The 19,040-nt window shown below is 44.8% G+C and overlaps 1 long non-coding RNA gene across 1 annotated transcript in view; it reads left to right on the top strand.

Annotated features, from left to right (window-relative positions):
- LOC142828946 (uncharacterized) overlaps positions 1–19,040 on the top strand; it is a 175,704-nt gene that overhangs the window by 21,246 nt on the left and 135,418 nt on the right. Inside the window, exon 2 of the long non-coding RNA XR_012903121.1 lies at positions 7,891–8,039. This is a non-coding gene — a long non-coding RNA (uncharacterized LOC142828946). The remainder of the gene's footprint in view (positions 1–7,890; positions 8,040–19,040) is intronic.

Consider the following 19,040-nt stretch of genomic DNA (forward strand, 5'->3'; position numbering starts at 1 on the left):
ACTGCACCAGACAGCATTTCCTTTGTCAGTAGCAGCAGCTGAGGTACTTTAGGATTAAGGCAGAGAATCAATCACTATCAGTAATAATGTAGCTTGTCTGCCTTACTTTCCCTTTCTACAAGTATGGCCTGGGTGGTTTATCACACACATGCATTGAAATATGGCCATTCTAGAGATGCAGCAGTTTCAAACAGCTGGAGCACTGTTCCCTATGTGTCAACGTGCCACTGCTCTGTGACGGTTTTGTAATTACCATATTAAGCAACCCTTTCAATCTAATTAGAATGGAGGATGCTTATTTTTCTTTTACGGTACATTATTTTGCATCTTTTAATCCCTGTATCACTTTAGACACCCTTGCCAGATCTGTGTCTAGTATTTCTCTAAAGCCAAAAAGCTCCTTGGGCTATCATTTCATTCGCTAGAAGCCTCCTCTGTGTTAGGAAGACATTTCAAACCAAGTTCTAGCAGAATGCTTCTTAGGGATACACCTATGACTACACGGGATAGTATCTATCTCTGGTTTATCCTTACAATAGGCTTTTGGCAAATCCAGATCAAGGTTCCTGCTAACTTCTGTTGCTCAATGAGTTTGTCAGTATCACACATTGGGAAAGAAAAAAAGGCAGGTTAGTTTCAATTAAAAAAAAAACAAACACAACTCATTTTGGCAGGGACTTTGTCTGCCTCTGTGTTTGTACAGCATCGAACGACAAGGGCCTATCTGCTGACTAGGCCATCTGGGTCCTACTACAAAAAAAGTATTAACAGCAACTAGGGGTCTGAGCCCTCTGTTCGCTATGCCCCTTCTCTCTGCCTACCCCCTCTCTCTGGCTACTTTTGCTTCACTGAGAGAGCCTGTTAATGCTGATGAAGTCATTCTGTTGCCTGTCAGGAACATTCTGTCATCCGGCAGGAAAATTTTTTTTATATATATATATATAGAGAGAGATAATAAAAATGAGGATGAAATTTGGCATTTGTAACCATTATCTAACCGATATCGTCTCAGCTGATGAAGTGTGTTTCACCCATGAAAACTCATGATTCTGTATGTTAATCTCTAAGCCCTCGTCTACTCTAGGGAATTATTTCAAACTTATTTTAAAATAATAAGCAGAGCATCCACACTACCAAGCCTGTTATTTTGAAATAAGGGGGGAGGGATAGCTCAGTGGTTTGAGTATTGGCCTGCTAAACCCAGGGTTGTGAGTTCAATCCTTTCAGAGACCATTTGGGGCAAAAATTTGTCAGGGATGGTACTTGGTCCTGCTGTGAAGGCAGGGGACTGGACTCAATGACCCTTCAAGGTCCCTTCCAGTTCTAGGAGACAGGCAATCTCCATTAATTTATAAATTTAATTTAATTTATTTAATTTTAAATTTATTTCTCAGAGTAATTTGAAGTGATTGCTCCCCAGTGCCTTTTGGGGTTGTAAGTCAAGGTAGCGTATCCACAATAATGGAGCCTGCGTTGGATTAATTTTGAGTCTCCCCTGTAGTGGAGACATGCTATTTTGATTTTATTTCAGGAGTTACTTCAAATTTAGTTATTTTGAAATAATTTCCTAGTGCAGACATGCCCTAAGATGCCACAGGACTACTTGTAAAGTTACAGACTAACACAGCTATCCCTCTGAGCAATCTCCTCAAGAATTCTTTGGCTTTTTCTCATCAAAATACTGAATGTCATTAAGCTGGTGTGGCGGGGAAGGGAGGGTGGAGGGAGATTTCCACTTTATTCAGGAAGCAATTAGGTTTCCAGGTTTTAAGAAATATGTACCTCTGCTATGGAATTTCAAATCTACAATGAAATCTGTTGTGGGTCATTTCATATGCTCTACTGCAAGCCAAATATAATGCAGGGTCTTGTGAAATCCTATCCATGGATGTGTCTAGACTACAGGGTTTTGTCGACAAAAGTGGACTTTTGTCAACAAAACTATACCTGCGTCCACACTACCGCTGAGTTCTGTCGACATAACGTCGACAGAACTCAGCGGTTTTGTCGACGCTGGTAAACCTCATTTTACGAGGCATAACGCCTTCTGTTGACAGAGTTTCTGTCGACAGAAGGTGTTATTGCATGTAAACTGTCCTTTGCGTCCACACTACTATGTCAACAAAGCAGCTTGCTTTGTCGACAGAACTCAATGTAGTCTAGACGCTCTATGTCAACAGAAGTTTTGTCGACACTATCTGTCAACAAAACTTCTGTTGACAGAAGCCTGTAGTCTAGACGTACCCCATAAAATTAATTCAAACTGGCTTGGATATGATCACTCATATGAAATGAAAACTAGCTGAAAGGTCATAAATGAAATAGAACATTCTAAATTGGTGAGTGCGAAGTATCTAGTGGGTTACTGCAGTTATTAGAGTTAGCTCTGGTGTGACATACTATCTTCATACAAGATCTAAAAGAAGGCATAAAAAGCACAGTAATTAAATTTATAGGTGATATTAAAGTGAGAGGAGTTGCAAATGCCATTGGATACAGAAAAAGCAGTGTAGAAGACCCATGAAAGATGGCTATGGCTCAATAAGGAAAAAAAAACAAATACCTCTGAGGAAAAATTAACTGAGAGAGAAACCTGGAAAGTCAATAAGGAGAGAAGCCAATTCCTCTGAGGAAAAATTAACTGAGAAAGAAAGAGAAATCTGGAAAGTTTTATATTGCAAAAGACCTAGGGGAGAGTAAATTAGGAATAATTTAATATAATATGGCAGCAAAATAAGCCAGAGTAACAATGGGCTGTGTATGCAAATACCCACTGTTATGGAGCTTAAAAGTTACTAGTCTACTTCTCTGCAACTCTGGTATGATCACACCTGGATTATGCTCCCTTATGGTATCTCATTGCCAGAAAGATTTTGACAAGTGAGGAGGACTTTCAGGCTATGTCTACACTGTGGCGCTATTTTGGGATACTTTGGTATCCTGAAATAGCATTTTCTGTGTCTTGATAGCACACCCGTTATTTCAAAATGTAATTGAAATAACGTGCATGCTATTCTGACGTCCTGGTTAGCCTCATTCCACGAGGATTAAGAGACTTGTCGGAATAGCAGTCTATTTCTTGTAGTGCCCCTGTAGGGTGCACTAAGGTCACATTTTGAAGCTTTCTCTACAGCGACCAGAGCTAGAACCTTGGTGGTTGTTTTTTCTTTAAGAATGAAAGCTGACATCATTGCACATCCACTTGACTCCAGGGGCTGGGGATTTCTAGAAAACAATACTTACCAAGAGACTCATGACAAAATCACCAGAGTTGGTAACACTGTAAGGCCAGACACATCTTCTGCCAGGAGGAAGTCAGCTCTCTCTCTCTGTGTTCAAATTCAATTTGGAAATGAGCACCTAATCCATATCTAAATATCTGACAACACAATCAATAAAAATGCTACCACCTGTGCAGTAGCTTTCCATTCCTTCTAATTCACCTAGTGATACAGATTTGTTGAGGCTATTGGAAACCAGCAAAAAGAGCTGTGAATTGCAGGAAATGTATCAGTGTTCAGGCTATGCTGCAGCTTAAGAAATCGCACCAAAACCTGACCATGTTACCTATGGTTTTCCTATGTATTTACTGTTGTCGCATCTTAATTAACCTTTTATGGCTCTGTCTGATGACTGCAGCTTTACCACCATTTCCTACTGAAATGTCACTCAATAGCTTTGTTAGGAGTTGTCAATATCAATGGTGGTCATCACAAGGTTGTTAACATCTAAGAGAGTATTTGGAGGGTGATGGAGCTGTCTACAGGCAATGCTGATTGTCAAAGAGCTGTAAGCGTTGCACAACATTTTTTTTTTTTTTTTTTTAAGGAAAAGCCAGAGTGTGATAGAAACATTTGGAATGTATAGGCACAGGCCTCACACACAGGGAAATTCAACAACTTTAAACCCAGGAAAGAACAGTGAGTCTAGTTCTTTTGTGGCTTATAGTCAGAGCCAAGTTAATATATATAATAAAACTTTCTGCTGTCAAGTAATTTGGAAAAAGTCTTTGTCAATTGCTGGAGTGTTGGAGGTAATGGGCGTGGCCTTCTTGGCTATCACTAAGATATTTCCATTATCTAGCTATAAGCCAGGGCACTTCATTGTGAAAGATTACATCTTTTCATTGCAGACACAAACCTGGAAGATTAATGAAATTCCTTTGGTAATGCATGCTATCCCAGGCAACTAGGGAAGGAATGAAAAAGAAATATTGAAATGTTTAAGTATTTAAAAACCTACCATTAGCAACACAGTCATAACTTGCTTCTAAATAAAAACAGCTGTTCCAAGACAGTGAGTCAGAAATGGGTTGGCGTTGGTGAACTCTCCCCAAATCGTCTTTATATTGGCCTGAAGCCATATCACCTTAGGAGACCAGATAGGCTCATGTCCCACACTAGAGGTCTGGGGGTGCTTGGCAGAGGTGGGGGGCTTGAACAGATTTCAGGGGATCCACCAAGTAGGGCCTAGTGCTAGACTTACTGGGGCCCAGGGCAGAAAGCTGGAGCCCCGCTGCATGGGGCTAAACTCGGGGACTTTGAACTCCACCACCTAGTGCTGAAGCTAAAGCCTGAGCAACTTAGCTTCATGGGGCCCCAGAAGATTTTGGTGTGGGATCCCAGATTGTTGCCCTGCTTGCTAGCCCTAACGCTGGCTCTGGTTTTTATAAGCAGAAAACCAGTTGTTATGGCATGGGGGGGAGGGGGGGGAGGAAGCTGTGTAGTTTTCATAGCACTTTTGGGAGGACCTCAGAAACAAAGATTAAAAACTCCTATCTTAAGCTAAGCACAGTCAAGCTTGCTCAGCTTTTTGATTGGGCAAACAGAGGAAGTGTTGTAGGTTTTCTAATATTGAATATTCTTACTCCTAGTCAAAAAACCAAAAGAACACCTGTATGGTGCTAAAGGGTGCTATTGTACTGGTGATTCCATAAAACGCAACTCCATTAAACTCTTTGGCTATGTCTACGCTCGCGGCTTCTTGCGCGAGTAATATGCAAATGAGGCTAAGCGTGGAATATTGCCGAGCCTCATTTGCATACCTAATGAACCACCATTTTTTTCAGAAAAGGCTCTTGCGCAAGAAGGAGCGTCTACACTGCCCCTTCTTGCGCAAGAAAAACCCTCTTGCGCAATGCCGCTATACCTGAAGAACGGCATTGCGCAAGAGGGTTTTTCTTGCACAAGAAGGGGCAGTGTAGACGCTCCTTCTTGCGCAAGAGCCTCTTCTGAAAAAAATGGTGGCTCAGATATGCAAATGAGGCTCGGTGATATTCCACGGTTGGCCTCATTTGCATATTACTCACGCAAGAAGCCGCAAGTGTAGACATAGCCTTTCTGTCATTAGGTCTTATGGAATTAGATCCAGTGACTAGAAGTTGAAGCTAGACAAGTTTAAACTGGAAATAAAGGGTGAATTTCTAAGTAAAGGTCATGGTGGATTCTCAGTTTTTAATCAAGATTGGAATTTTTTTAAAGGTATTCTTTAGTTCTAAAGGCATTGTTTTGGAGGAAGTTCTATGGCATGTTTCCTTCAGGAAGGCAGAGCACAATGGTCTTGGGCCCTGGAATCTTGGAATCAATTAACTTCTTTTAAGGTTACCTCTGACTTTGGCAAATGCATTTTTGCCTTCTTAAATTCCTCCTGCAGTTTTTTTTCCAAGATGCTGTTTTTCTGCACTTTGTGTCTCAAACGCTATAAAATGTTGCTGCATGCTGATAAACTGTTGCCGTGTTCCAGCCCAGATGTGGATGCTCTACAGTGATGAGGTGGTCCCAGTTCATGCTGCTAAGATCTCTCTCTCTCTCCTCTGATACTGCCATGTGACTTTTTTCTAGCATATGCACAATATATATTTATAAATACGATTGTATAGTGTCCTCCCACACTGAAAACACATGGAAGACGGAGACTGCAGAAAGCTGAAACTGGAAAAATGCTACAGGGAGGCAGTATTACCTAGAGGATAGAACAGTGGATTGGGACTAAGAAGGCCTTGTTTCTAGGTCTAGCTGTGCCATTTGGTAACACTGAGCAAGTCATTTCACTGCTCTGTGCCTCAGTTTGCCCATCTGTAAAATGGGAATAATGGTGTTCACCTTTGTAAAGTGCTTTGAGCGCTATCTATGAAAAGCGTGATATACAAGCTAGGGTTTTATTATTACTAGCATTACCCATCCCGTTGTGATGGTCGATGTACACCTGGCCTCCTCCCTCCCTGCTGTTCCAGGGGATGGGAAGGCTTGGGCTACACAACTGCATCCCTTCCCACTGCTCCGGGGCGGCTTGGGCTGGCTCAGGCTGTGGGGGCCTCCTCCCTCCTCACTGCTCATGGAAGTGGGAGAGGGAGGGTTGGGCCCATGCGTCCTCTTCTCTCCCTGCTGCTCCAGGAATGCTGGGGTGCATATGTGCTATTCCCCCCCTTGTGGGAGCATGCACACGCTGCTCCTCCTTCCCTCCCCATGGTGGGGGCAGGGCCTCAGTGGAGGGGGCAGGGCTGTGGGTGGGGCTGGAGGCCGGCCTCCTTCTAGAAACTTCTCAAATGTTCTCTGTGACAGACAGCGTGACAGATGCCTCTCCTTTTATAATAGTATAGATTACATGGGCCAGACCTGTTAGAAAGGGTGGCTTGGGCCATGAAAGCAGAGAACTCTGCTGCCATTCGTGCAGTGTTACACCCTAGCCCAGAGCAATGCCCTCCTTTACCCCATCATCCCTGGGTCAGCTGGTTACCTATCCAGTATATTCAGAAGCAGCTTCTGCATGGCAAATTATGGTGACCAGTGACTTTTGACTTCCCGAACATAACTGCAGGTGCTGCTATTTGTATTACAGGAGTGTTTAGGAAGGTCTGCGGAGTGTGCTGAGTACTGCGTGCGTGCGCACACACACACACACACAGTCTTAAAGCGCTCACATTCTAGATAAAAAGAAGAAAAGCAAAGAAATGATTAGTCTCTCCAGTCTGTCAAACGGAACTGCTTCACAGAGGGCTAAGCTCCCGAAGGAAGAGCCAAAAATTGAACGCAGCTCTTTCAAGCCCTAATCCAGTACTTTAATCACAGGTCTATATTTCCACTCGGTGCTACAATTTAGGGAACCTACTATAAGGAATAAATGCCATCAGTTGTGGCTCCTTCTGTTGTCCTAGTCAGTGAGTTTATGGCTCTGTTGTGGCTATTCTATGCTGCTGCTTTTAACGGCCGGTTGTAGTTGTGTCCCATCAGTGCGTGCTTATGTGCAGCAGATTTCAAGTTTATTTCAATGGTATTTTGTGATATGAAAGATCTAGCAAGGGATGGCCACACACTTGTAAAGCACTTTGGGATGAAAAACTCAATATATGAATGGAAGCTGCTGCCTTTTGCAGAGGGAGGAGAAAAGAAAGAAATATCTTTCTCTCTCTTCTTCTTGGTCGTTCTCTGATTTATGATGATTATTTTACTGTCTGTGCTATTTTTGTAGCTAAATGCGTAAGCTGTAAAAGACTAGGCAGTGCTGAGACCCACCAAAAAATTCCTCGTTAAAGTCAAAGGCAGACACTAAGGGGAAATGTGGAACACGAACAGCTGCTTTTAAAGGCCAAATTCTACCATCCCAACAGCGCCTGAGCTCTGAGACAGCTGGGCTGCTGCAAACTGTCCTACTAAAAAGTACTGCCAGACAGTATAAGGTTACTCTAATGTCGTCTCATTATCCTTGTCTAATGTGCAACATTTGGGTGTTCAGTATTGATTCGTGAAGCTCGGCGTCCCATTGTGACAGACTTGTAGAGTCTGACCTTCTGGTAAGCAGTGGTGCCCAGCTGCTAAAGTATTATGTTGTTACGGTTGGTTGATTTAAAGATAGCTCTCGGCTCATTTGCCCAATTTGCTTCCCTGCTTGCAGGTTTGGCCGTACGTACACAATTACCTGCCATTCTTCTGAAGTGGAATGAATAAAAATAGCAGCAATCTTAGCAACTGAACTTTCCCATTTTCCTTTCTTGCTGCTCTCTCCAGACTGTGGAAGCACAATGCTGAGAAAATAAGGGTGAGGTGAGTGGTCCAGTTATCTGACTCCTGGATTATTCCTCTTCCTTAAAGCCCTCATAAAAATGGAAGTTGCAATTTTCAGGCCAGAGATGTTAATCATGCTTTGGAAGTCCCTAACTTTTGAAGATGGAAAACCAAAGTACAGGCAGTCCCCGACTTACGCGGATCCGACTTATGTCGGATCCGCACTTACGAACGGGGCTTTCTCGCCCCGGAGGTCGGGGCGAGAGAGCCCCGTTCGTAAGCTGCTCCGGTGCCCCTGGTCTGCTGGAGACCGTCTCCAGCAGACCAGGGGCACCGGGCGGGTTCCCGCGCTTCTGAGGCTTTGCCAGAGCAAAGCCTCAGAGGCGCGGCACCCCGCTGCCGCTGCGGCTCTGCTCCCCGTGTCCCTGGTCTGCTGGGGGGGGGGGCACAGTTAGTGTGCTCCCCCCCCCCCCCAGCAGACCAGGCTTTTGTTTTGGACTCTGGGGCAGAGCAGCTGGGGCGCTGCCGATTGGTCCTGCAGCGCCCACTCTGGGCACTACTGGACCAACCCGGCAGCACCCCAGCTGCTCTGCCCCAGGCGTCCCCAAGTCAGCTTCTGCTGAAACTGACCAGCGCTGACTACAGGAAGCCCCAGGCAGAGTTGCTCTGCCCCGGGCTTCCTGGAATCAGCTGCTGATCAGTTTCAGCAGCAGCTGACTTGGGGACGCCTGGGGTTCTTAAGTTGATTCTGTATGTAAGTCAGAACTGGCGGTCAGTTTCAGCAGTGTCTGAATCTGGACGCCAGTTCCGACTTACATACAGATTCAACTTAAGAACAAACCTACAGTCCCTATCTTGTACGTAACCCGGGGACTGCCTGTATACAGGAGCATGGACATGGTACCCATCGCTCCTTGACATACAGCTATGGACATGGTACCCATCTGATCCTATGGGAGTATGTCATGCAATATGATCCAGTAATTAATGCTGATTGAAATTCTGGAGGTTATGCTGTCTTTTGTGGCAGGTTTATGCCTCCTCAGTTGCAGAAGATGGGAAAAATTGCTTGTGCATATGAATGCCATGTCTAAGTCTTTGTGAGCCAAGGAGAGTTTGAGCACCACCAAGAGAAAAGGGGTTAATGTACAATAGTAGTACATTTGAACCTCAGAGTTGCGGACTGACCAATCAGCATACATCTCCTTTGGAAGTGTGTACTGAAACCCCCCGACTTCCAACCGCCAGAGTTATGACTCCCTGAACTTACAACCATTTTTGTATGTGTGGAAGGGGCCAAAAACCCCTGACTTACATCCTCGGCCCCGCATTTATGCCTATCGTAAATGAAGGTTCGAGTTACGACATCCCCAACTTGCAACGCTTCCCCAGAAACCAATCGTGTCGCAAGTCGGGGGCCGCCTGTACACATTCAGGCAGCAGCAGAAACAGCCCTCCCTGCACACACAGCACAGTACTGTGTTAAATGTAAACTACTAAAACATTAAAGGGAAAGCAGCATTTTTCTTCTGCATAATAATAAAGCATCAAGGCTGAATTAAGTCAGTTGTAACCTTTTAAAAGAACCATTATAATGTTTTGTTCAGTGTTAGGAACGTTTCAGAGTTACGAACAGCCTCCATTCCCAAGATGCACATAATTATGTCTGAGATCCTACTGCACTATTAAGCCAGGAAAAGTTTGACCCCTGCCTGTCCCTTGTGTCGATCGGAATGTTGGAGATTGTAAGAAGGATTGTGGGGGTGGGGCATGTTCCCAGTGTTTTGTTTCCAAGAGATGGAAATATCATTTTCCTGGGCTTTCAGAGGTTTTAGCAGAGCGATCTAGAGCACAGTATTCTTGGCATGCAGTCTGTCTGCACTCTGCAGCCTGAAAGCTCTGAATGTTAACGTACTGTGCATCAAAGTGGCGTGCGCCTTCATCCCCCAGTGTTTGTTGTGCTGCTGACAGGGAGGCAGAGCCTACAGAAATTAGAACAGCTTGGGCAGCAGTGCAGAAAGCACAGTAGAGCTGAAACTGCCTCTCTCATCTCTGGATTAACGTGACTGCATTTGCAAAACTGAGAACCGGAACATTTTTTGTGGCATTTGTTAGGATCATACAGAAGATAAAAATGCTTTTTTCTTTAAATGAGTGCAGGTGTTTAGTGCAAGCTTTGGAGCCTCTTTTTAATTATTTGCGCTACCATAACAACTTGGAGCCCCAGGCATGGACTAGAACATCTTTATGCTAGGTGCTGTGCAGGCACAGAACTAAAAGATGGTTCCTGCCCCCAGATAACTTACAAACTGAATATAAGATGAGGGACAATAGGTAGCTACAGACAGACAGCTGGGGCTAGTATTAAGAAACAATAAGACAACGTTAGCCATTAGATAAGCAGTGGTCTCTGCCAAAAAATGGTCTAGTTTTATTTGGTCATTACTGTAAAAGAGGTTTTTTGGGTGGGGGATGTGAAGGAGGGCTATGTGGTAGCTCTGTGGATGTTTATGGGGCACTCCTCCCAAGTATGATTGGGAAATCCCTGGATAAAGCACAAAGATGCAAGTTGGTAAGCTTTTAACAAGTGAGGCCATGATGGAGACTAGCATAATTGGCAGAGCAGAGTTGGGAGCTGACATCTTGTTAGAGTTGTCATCCTAGCTCCAAAAGCACAGCCAAAACTTGCAGTGTCACTTACCATGAACAGTTCCTGGGGGAAAATGAGTTATGGGAGAGGGAAGAGGGGGGACACTGGATCAGGCAGTGTTCAAGTGTTTGGCTAAGTTCCCCACATTCACATTTTGGATCTGTGATGCTGGTTAAAAAAGACCAATTAACCCTTGAGGAGGGCAGAAGCTGACAAAAGTCAACTGAACATAAGAACAGCCATTCTGGGCAGGCCAAAGGTCCATCTAGCCCAGTATTCTGTCTGCCGACAGTAGCCAATACCATGCTCCAGAAGGAGGGAACACAACAGGTAATCCTCACGTGATCCCTCTCCTGTCACCCATTTCCAGACAAACACCATTCCTATCCATCCTGGCTAATAGCCATTGGTGGACCTAACCTCCGTTAATCTATCCAGCTCTTTTTTGAACCCTGTTAAAGTCCTAGTCTTCACCACATCCTCTGTCAAGGAGTTTCGCAGGTTGGCTGTGTGCTGAGTGAAGAAAAACTTCCTTTTGTTTGTTTTAAACCTATTAAGCCTATTAATTTCATTTGGTGACCCCATAGTTTTTATATTGTGGGAATAAGTAAATAACTTTTCTTTATTCACTTTTTCCACGCCACTCATGATTTTATAGACCTCTGTCATATCCCCCCTTAGTCTCCTCTTTTCCAAGCTGAAAAGTCCCAGTCTCTTTAATCTCTCCTCATATGAGACCCATTCCAAACCCCTAATCATTTTGGTTGCCCTTCTCTGAACCTTTTCCAATGGCATGGCAGTATATCTTGTCCGAGATGAGGCAACTACATCTGTACACAGTATTCAAGGTGTGGGCGTGCCATGGTTTTATATAGAGGCAATAAGTTAGTCTCTGTCTTATTCTCTATCTCTCTTTAAATGATTCCTAAATGATTGAAGGGAGAGGCTGAGCTTGTATAAAGCCAGCAAGGTGCAAGGGGGGGAGGGGGGGGCTGCTGCCAGGAGCTTTGCAGTCACTCCTTGGAGAAAAAGGGAATTGGTGAGGGACAAGGAGGAATTTTAAAGGAACAATAAGTCCTGCCAGACTCTGTAGTCCAGGACAGGATAACAGGAAGCTGAGAAGGGGATGAATCACTAGGTGCAGAGGAAACTCAGATGGGTAAATTTAGCGGTGGGCTAGGACAGCGGTGTGCAACCCGTGGGTCTGTCTTCCTTGGGGGTCGCAGCGGCCAGACGGCATTTTATTTTCCTGGCTCAGCGCCCGACGTACATGCGGCGGCTCTGGGGGTCGTGAATGAAAAAAGGTTGAGCACCACTGGGCTAGGTGATAGATACGAGAGGTAGGAAGAAGCCCGGGGAAAGAGCAACAGGGTCTGAGATTGAGAGGTTGCTAGGCATTGAGTCTAGAGTCCAGAGTAGTGTGTGAGCCTGGGCTCCCCTAGCAGCCACTGGGAGCAGGACCTGATGGAATGGGACACCAGAGTGGCTGAGATCTAATTCCAAAGCCCAGCCATCAGGAGGTGCCCCAGCAACGTGTGTACCCCCAATACTGGGTCAGTCTTCAGCTTTCATTTGGTCACATTGTCACCAGAATTGTCATATTGTCTTTGCCACTCCCGCTCTCACTCAGTGGAAAGCACACGGATAGTCCTGTTCAAGGTCCGTGCAAGGGCGGGGAGGGGGAGGTTCTGAAGGAGCCAAGTTATCTAGGAAGAACTGTGTGTCTTGCTATTCTGGTGTACCCCAAAAAGCCATTATGGAACAGGACTGTCAGTGTTTCAGCAGAATGGCCCGTGGTTCACAGTGCCCCAGGTAACCATCAGAGCCCCTGAAATCTTTGCCGGTTTTGAAGCCATCTTCAGTGTATTGAGCTAGGGTTGCAATTTGGCCACAGCATGAACATCCTGGGCGTTGTCAGGAATGAAAAGCCCTGCAACTGCAGCTGTTCAGTCTCCTGACAGCCTTGTGAGCACAGCTGGGTTGCATCAGCTAGACGGCCTGATGGAGCGTCCCGAGCACCTGACTGGGGAAGAAGCCAGCACATTGCTCTTAAGCCCAGCAGGAGTTTGCTGGCTGCTCAAAGCAATTGCCCACACTGCCATAGCCTTGTTCCCAGCTTGGCTCCAGCCCTGCTCAAGCCTCAGACCCAGCCCTGCCTCACTGCAGATAATTCAGTTCTAATGTTCAGCTCCAATTCCAGACTTCAGGTCTGAACTTGGCTCTGGCCTCTGCCTCCACTTCACACCCCTGACTCCTGCTGTTCTAACCCTAAGGCCTGGGAGCTCACGTCCTGGTTCTGAACAGATGGAAGTTGGTTTGGTTTTAATCCGCTCCCCTTCCTCTGTTGGTGCTATTCTACCCGTTGTTATCTGCTCACTAGCTTGTGGGTTGAGCAGAGTAAGGATACTGGGTGATCGTTCTCTGCAGAGTTGGGATGTTTCGGTGGCTTGGGTATTTGCATTGATCATGAATGAGAGATGATAGCGTGGTAATAGGCTACTTATGCAATAAGTAGTTTGCATGTGACACCCAGTGACACATTTCCTGGAGGAGCGGATTTTTTCCTCAAACTTGTTAATTATGAAACCCTGAATATGTGTCATTAGCACTCACCTTGAACAAAAGAATTTCAGGGGGTAGCCGAGTGAGTCTGTTACAGAAAAAAACAGCAAGCAAAAGAGGATCATCGGTAGCACCTATGCTCCTTTGATTTTCTTTAGGAACAGGTATCAGAGGGGTAGCCGTGTTAGTCTGGATCTGCAAAAACAACAAGGAGTCCTGTAGCGCCTTATAGACTAACAGATGTATTGGAGCATAAGCTTTCGTGGGCAAAGACCCACTTCGTCAGATGCTCCAATACATCTGTTAGTCTATAAGGCGCTACAGGACTCCTTGTCGCTTTTTTAGGAACAGGGTTAGTTAAAGGGAACACTCACTCCACTGGATGGTTATTCCTGCTAAACACAGAGCACGTTCTACGTGGCGCAGAATAGAGCTTGAACAAACATCTTGTGGTTCTTAAAAACTGGGACATATCAGATGTCTTGAAAGTAGCTCCTAGAACGACATATGGAAAACTGGGACTAATGCAATCAAACTGGGCTATATGATCTCTCCGCCCTTGATTGAATAACAGTTGTGAACAGCATTTTGTTTAATAAGTAAGTACTAATTTTTGCACATTGCAAGCAGGTGGGATAAAGGGAACATGGAATGGTGAAATGGCATTACCATTCATCTTTACTGTGATTAAATTGACACTTCCCGATGGAAATTCCCAAGCATCAGTGCTTCTTCCAGCTACATTCCTTTTAGCAAGCCAGCCCGGATTGAGAAGCCACCTGGCAACATCTTAGCCTGTCAGTGATAAAGGGGGAGTCCTAGTTACCCGCCAGTGGTAATGAAAACATTGTAAAGACATCAGTTTCTCAGCTGGATGGTACAGTTAGTCATGAACAGCAACATACTTTGTCCCTCCCATCTGAGGAACTCAAAGTACGTTATTAAGGACTGGTCTCAATACCAAGTGAGGAAAGAACCCTCACGTTTTTACAGATGAAGGAGCTAAGGTACCAATGTTGCTGGGCTGGGCAGAAGGGAAGGGAGATGGTTGGGATGGAGGAAAGGGAATTCTCTCCTTCCCACCACAGGCCATGCAATAACTACAAAGCTGCTTCATGGAGGCTACTGGAAGCCAACGGCTAGCTCCACCATTATCTGTTGTAGTCTCCTCTGGGCAATTCTCACACATGCCCTGCCCGATGGTGCTGTTATATGGGAAGCTTTATGGAGTCAGATTCCTGGCTAGGCAGAAGGTGTCCCCTTGTGATATCCAGACAAGGGCCCCCTGGGGCTGTGGAAGAGGGATTGTGACTAGCCCAAGCAGTATCTTCCCCAGGAATTGAAATTAGAGAGCAGGTTCAAATTTACAGGCAAGTGAGGGCCGAGGGGGTGAGACCAGGAGGGTGGAGGTGAGCTGTATGGCACCGTAGTAAACTGAAAAATGTTTCACATTTTATTAAATTTAAATCCTATTTTTAAGTCCTCATACAAATTAAAGTTGGCTACTCAAGTCTTCTATGTCGCCCTACATCTAAATCTTTCTTATTGAGGCCGCATTAACGCAGAAGAATTACTTGTCGGGCCTTGCTTATAACCGGGGCTCGCCAAACCGCGGTGAGCCCCGCTCGCCAGCCGCGCTGTCCGGCAATCTGCGCATGGACAGATCGTTCTGCGCATGCGCAGATCGCCCAAATCTGGCTCTTCCGGGTTACAATCTACTTGCCACGGGCAAGTAGATTGTATTATTTGTTGAGCCCTGCTTATAACACTGCTGCTAATACATCCCAGAATCATGTTTGCTTTTTTTTTTTGCAAAAGTGTTACACTGTTAACTCATGTTTAAGCTTGTGATGCCCTATGATCTCCAAATCCCCTTCTATAATACTCATTCCTAGGCAATAATTTCTAATTTTTCATGTTTGCAACTGATTGTTCCTTCCTAAGTGGAATATTATGCATTTGTCCTTGAATTTCATCGTATTTTCTTCAGACTGTCTCCAGTTTGTCCGTCTCACTTTGGATTTTAGTCCTATCTGAATTTTAAGCTCCTGCAGTCCTTACCAGCTTGGTTTTGCACACAGATTTGATGTATATTCTCTATCATTTAAATAATTGATGATGATATTGAACAGAATCGGACCATGCAGAAGTGATCCAGGGAGCCTCACTTGATAGGCCCTTCCAATATGCCAGTTAGGATAAAACATAAAATGAGTGTATAAGCTACATATAAGGTTTATGATAGTGCCGCCTTTGTCTTCAGGTTTGCTCGCTGTCTTGTGGTTGGATTTCAAGGACTATATAGCTGTCCTCTCAATGGTAGAGAGATTGTGATGGATATGTGCTTATTGAGGATTGTATAATCTTTTTTTTCCCCCTCTCTGAAGCAAGTTGTACAATGGTCTAGTGTGGTTTTATCTGCTATGGGGTGTCCCGTCAGATGATTCATTGTTGTTATGACTATTGGTGGGAATGTGGTGGTTGGGGGTGGTTTCGGCTTTGCTATGAAAGAATTCCTTCAGGAGGAATCAGCAGAAGAATTCTAGTTCTCCACATATTTGTATATCAAGCTCCGTAGTGGTGGCAGAAACTCAGTTTCTTAGAGAACAAAAATACTTCAATTCTGGTTAGAGGAAGTCTTAGTAGGTTGATGATGTTGGGTTACCATGTGGTGGGTCATGGTGTCTTTATTTCTCCCAAGGGGCATGTTCTGGTGGTCATGGAGTTGTAGTTGATTCCACTTTTCGTTGTGTTGAATGGCTATCACCAGACTTTTCTGATTAGTTGTTTTGGGTTTCCTGCATGAGCTCTAGGTTGGTTTCCTGTTCCTTTTTCCTTCCAGTGGCATGCTGGGAGAGCAAAGCCATCTTGCGCTGCTTTTCTCCTGCTGCTGCTGGTGAGTGGTGGTCGTGGGGGGGGAGGGGAGGGGGGAACAGACCCCTGCTGCAGGTGCCAGCCCCCATCCCCCAGTAATCTCCCCTGCTGCTGGCTGGCCCCGCCTGCCCTCAGTGTTTGGGGCACATGACCTTTCATACCCCCCGACACATTGCCACGCCACTGTTTAATCTGTGATAGAAATGTAGCCGTGTTAGTCTGGGGTAGTTGAAGCAAAATGCAGGACAATGTAGCACTTTAAAGACTAACAAGATGGTTTATTAGATGATGAGCTTTCGTGGGCCAGACCCACTTCCTCAGATCAAAGGAAGTGGGTCTGGCCCACGAAAGCTCATCATCTAATAAACCATCTTGTTAGTCTTTAAAGTGCTACATTGTCCTGCATTTTGCTTCAACTGTTTAATCTGGCTTCCATATTTGACAGGGAACACATCCCTAAAAAGTTTGCCAACCCTCCTTTTCTAGCCTTCAGACAACTCACTAAGTGCATCAGAAGAATCAAGCTTACCCAAGACCAGGCCACACCGACTCAAAACAGCACCTGGCACTGTCAAAACAACTGATGCAAAACTTGCAGATGTATCTCCATTGCTACAAAGAACAATACACCATTAAGAAACCTTTTAGGATATTGGGGGGTGGGGCTACCCATGCTTATCCCAACATATGGTGTACCTTGCACCTTCCATCACAGAAATTAGTCTAATAAAAGACTTGAAAGTAGCTCCTAGAACGACATATGGAAAAAAAAATGTGCAGTTTTTATTAAAAAGAGGGGAAGACTAGGCCCCTGAATACAAGTCTTTTAAGAGTGTGCTATGTACCCCAAGTCCCTGGGATCTAGATGTATTTAACCCAACTCTCTTTAAAGTGCATGTGCACTAGGCATATTTCATAGCAACATATCTCAGCTATCCTAGGTTCTTTGGCCACCTTCCTGGCAAAGAAGCAAAAGTGACTGTAAAACTAAGAACTGGCAGCACCTTAAAAGCCAGCCACTATCTGATCCTGGCCTAATAGCCGCTCCTATATTTGGCAGTCTGCAGTGACTTAGCGTGATATCGCCCTCTCCAAGGCCACCAAAATGCAGCATTTGGAGGCAATGACTGTTGAGTCTATAACAGCTCCCATTGTGGGTCAGCAAAGCTAACTGTGAATTCCTGTTTTCATCCTTTTTCAGCTAAGGACAGCTCAGCAACTCCTCCCAGGCCCCCCACAGCTGCAAAAAAAAAAAAGTTATCATTGCAAATAAAAGGAATTTTGAGGCCCTATGGTGCTACCCACTATGAGAAACTCCTTTTCTGATACAAGGTGAGAGGCAGTCATAGTTTCTAACTCCACAAACTCTGAGGCTTATTTTTAGAAATGTAATAAAGTAATGTGTTTTTAACCCACTTAGTTCAACAGCTTCTGACCCCTCCTTCATGGAAACCCACCACATGAATCATGCACGTTCCTTTATCTGATGACCTGTTTGTATTAAAACTCTGCAGGAGCCATGTTAAAAGAGAAATTTGCTGTCGTCGTATATTTGCATTTACAGAAATCTCTAGCCCACAGATTTTTAAAATGCCATTTACTGTACGTAAACTTATCTTCAGTAGCTATTTAAATATCTGGATTAGTTTTGCCATTAAAATAACTTGCAAGTAGGAAGAAAAAGCACTGTGTGTAATTAGGAAGTGATGCAGAGTTTCTGAAGATTGATTGCGCGGGGTTTTAAAAAAATCATGAAGCTACCAGGGCTGCCATTGAGTAAGGTGTCTATCTACTCATAAGGAGCCCATCGTCACAGTATCTGGATTCCTCATAAATATGAATGAATTTATCTCTTCTCCCCTCCCCCCCACCTCTCTGCAGCAGGGAAGTGGTGTTATCTTCAATGTAGAGATGGGAAACTGAGGCACAGAATGACTAAGTGTCTTGTCCAAGGTCAGATGGGATATCTGTGGCAGAGCCAGGAATCGCACCCAGATTTTCGGCATCCCAGAAATACCTTAATACAAAGGCCATCAGTGCCCATGCTCCCTACTTCTCACTCACTGCTGCTTGTTGGGAAAGAAGGAAGAAGTTGAAGTAAAAGTCCTTGCCCCGCATTTAGGGGAGGGGTCCTGCTGCTATGTTTTGAGGCAGAATGAGATTGACTGTTTTTGTTTAACATTAATATATATCACACACACACAATCCTAAGTTAAAAGGACATTGCAGAGGAGTGAAGTCAAGCACCCCAAACTTAGGAAATGCCAGAATTTAGGTTTTCTGTGCAGCCTTCATCACCCACTTGTGCATCTGCATTATTAGTCTTTAATAACATAACCATACTATTTTGTCCATCTCAGTACCTGCCACATCCACTGGTTCCCAGGTCCAGTTTCTTTTCCTCACCCCATTCCCCCTGTCTCCCAAAGGCCAGCTTTTGTTCTCTTTGCATTTGAATCAATCAGTTTTGTCATCTAAGGTGCCTGGGGATAACAGAGGGTCACTGATAACGTAAGAGACAGTTCAGGTATCTGTTCCCACACTTGGCACAACCTGTAAGTCAAGAGCTCAGATATGAAGTTGCAGGGGAAGCCCTGCTCAGCCCCAGGCTGGAGCATGCTCAGTGTGGACAGAATCTTCAGGGAATTTTAAATATAAGAAGTCTTCACTGAGCATGTGCAAACTGGAGTTTTTGGAAGATTTGGGAGCATCAGGCAATCTTACTAATAGGCTGTGCTAATACAGTTGCTTGTGCTTGAAATATCTCAAAGGATTAATTTTAATATGCCTCTGTCTCTGTTCTGTCTATTGCTCCCCCCCCCCCCCCCCGTCCATGTATATCCTGTCTCCCACTCCACCACAGATGCTTGAAGTAGTCTAGTTAAGCACAGCAATAAACCAAGCTGCTTGATTATCCTCAATTCCCTGAAGTGTGCTTTGTATAGCTAACCAAT

This window comes from Pelodiscus sinensis, chromosome 4, assembly GCF_049634645.1.
Source record: "Pelodiscus sinensis isolate JC-2024 chromosome 4, ASM4963464v1, whole genome shotgun sequence".
Taxonomy (NCBI): domain Eukaryota; kingdom Metazoa; phylum Chordata; order Testudines; family Trionychidae; genus Pelodiscus; species Pelodiscus sinensis.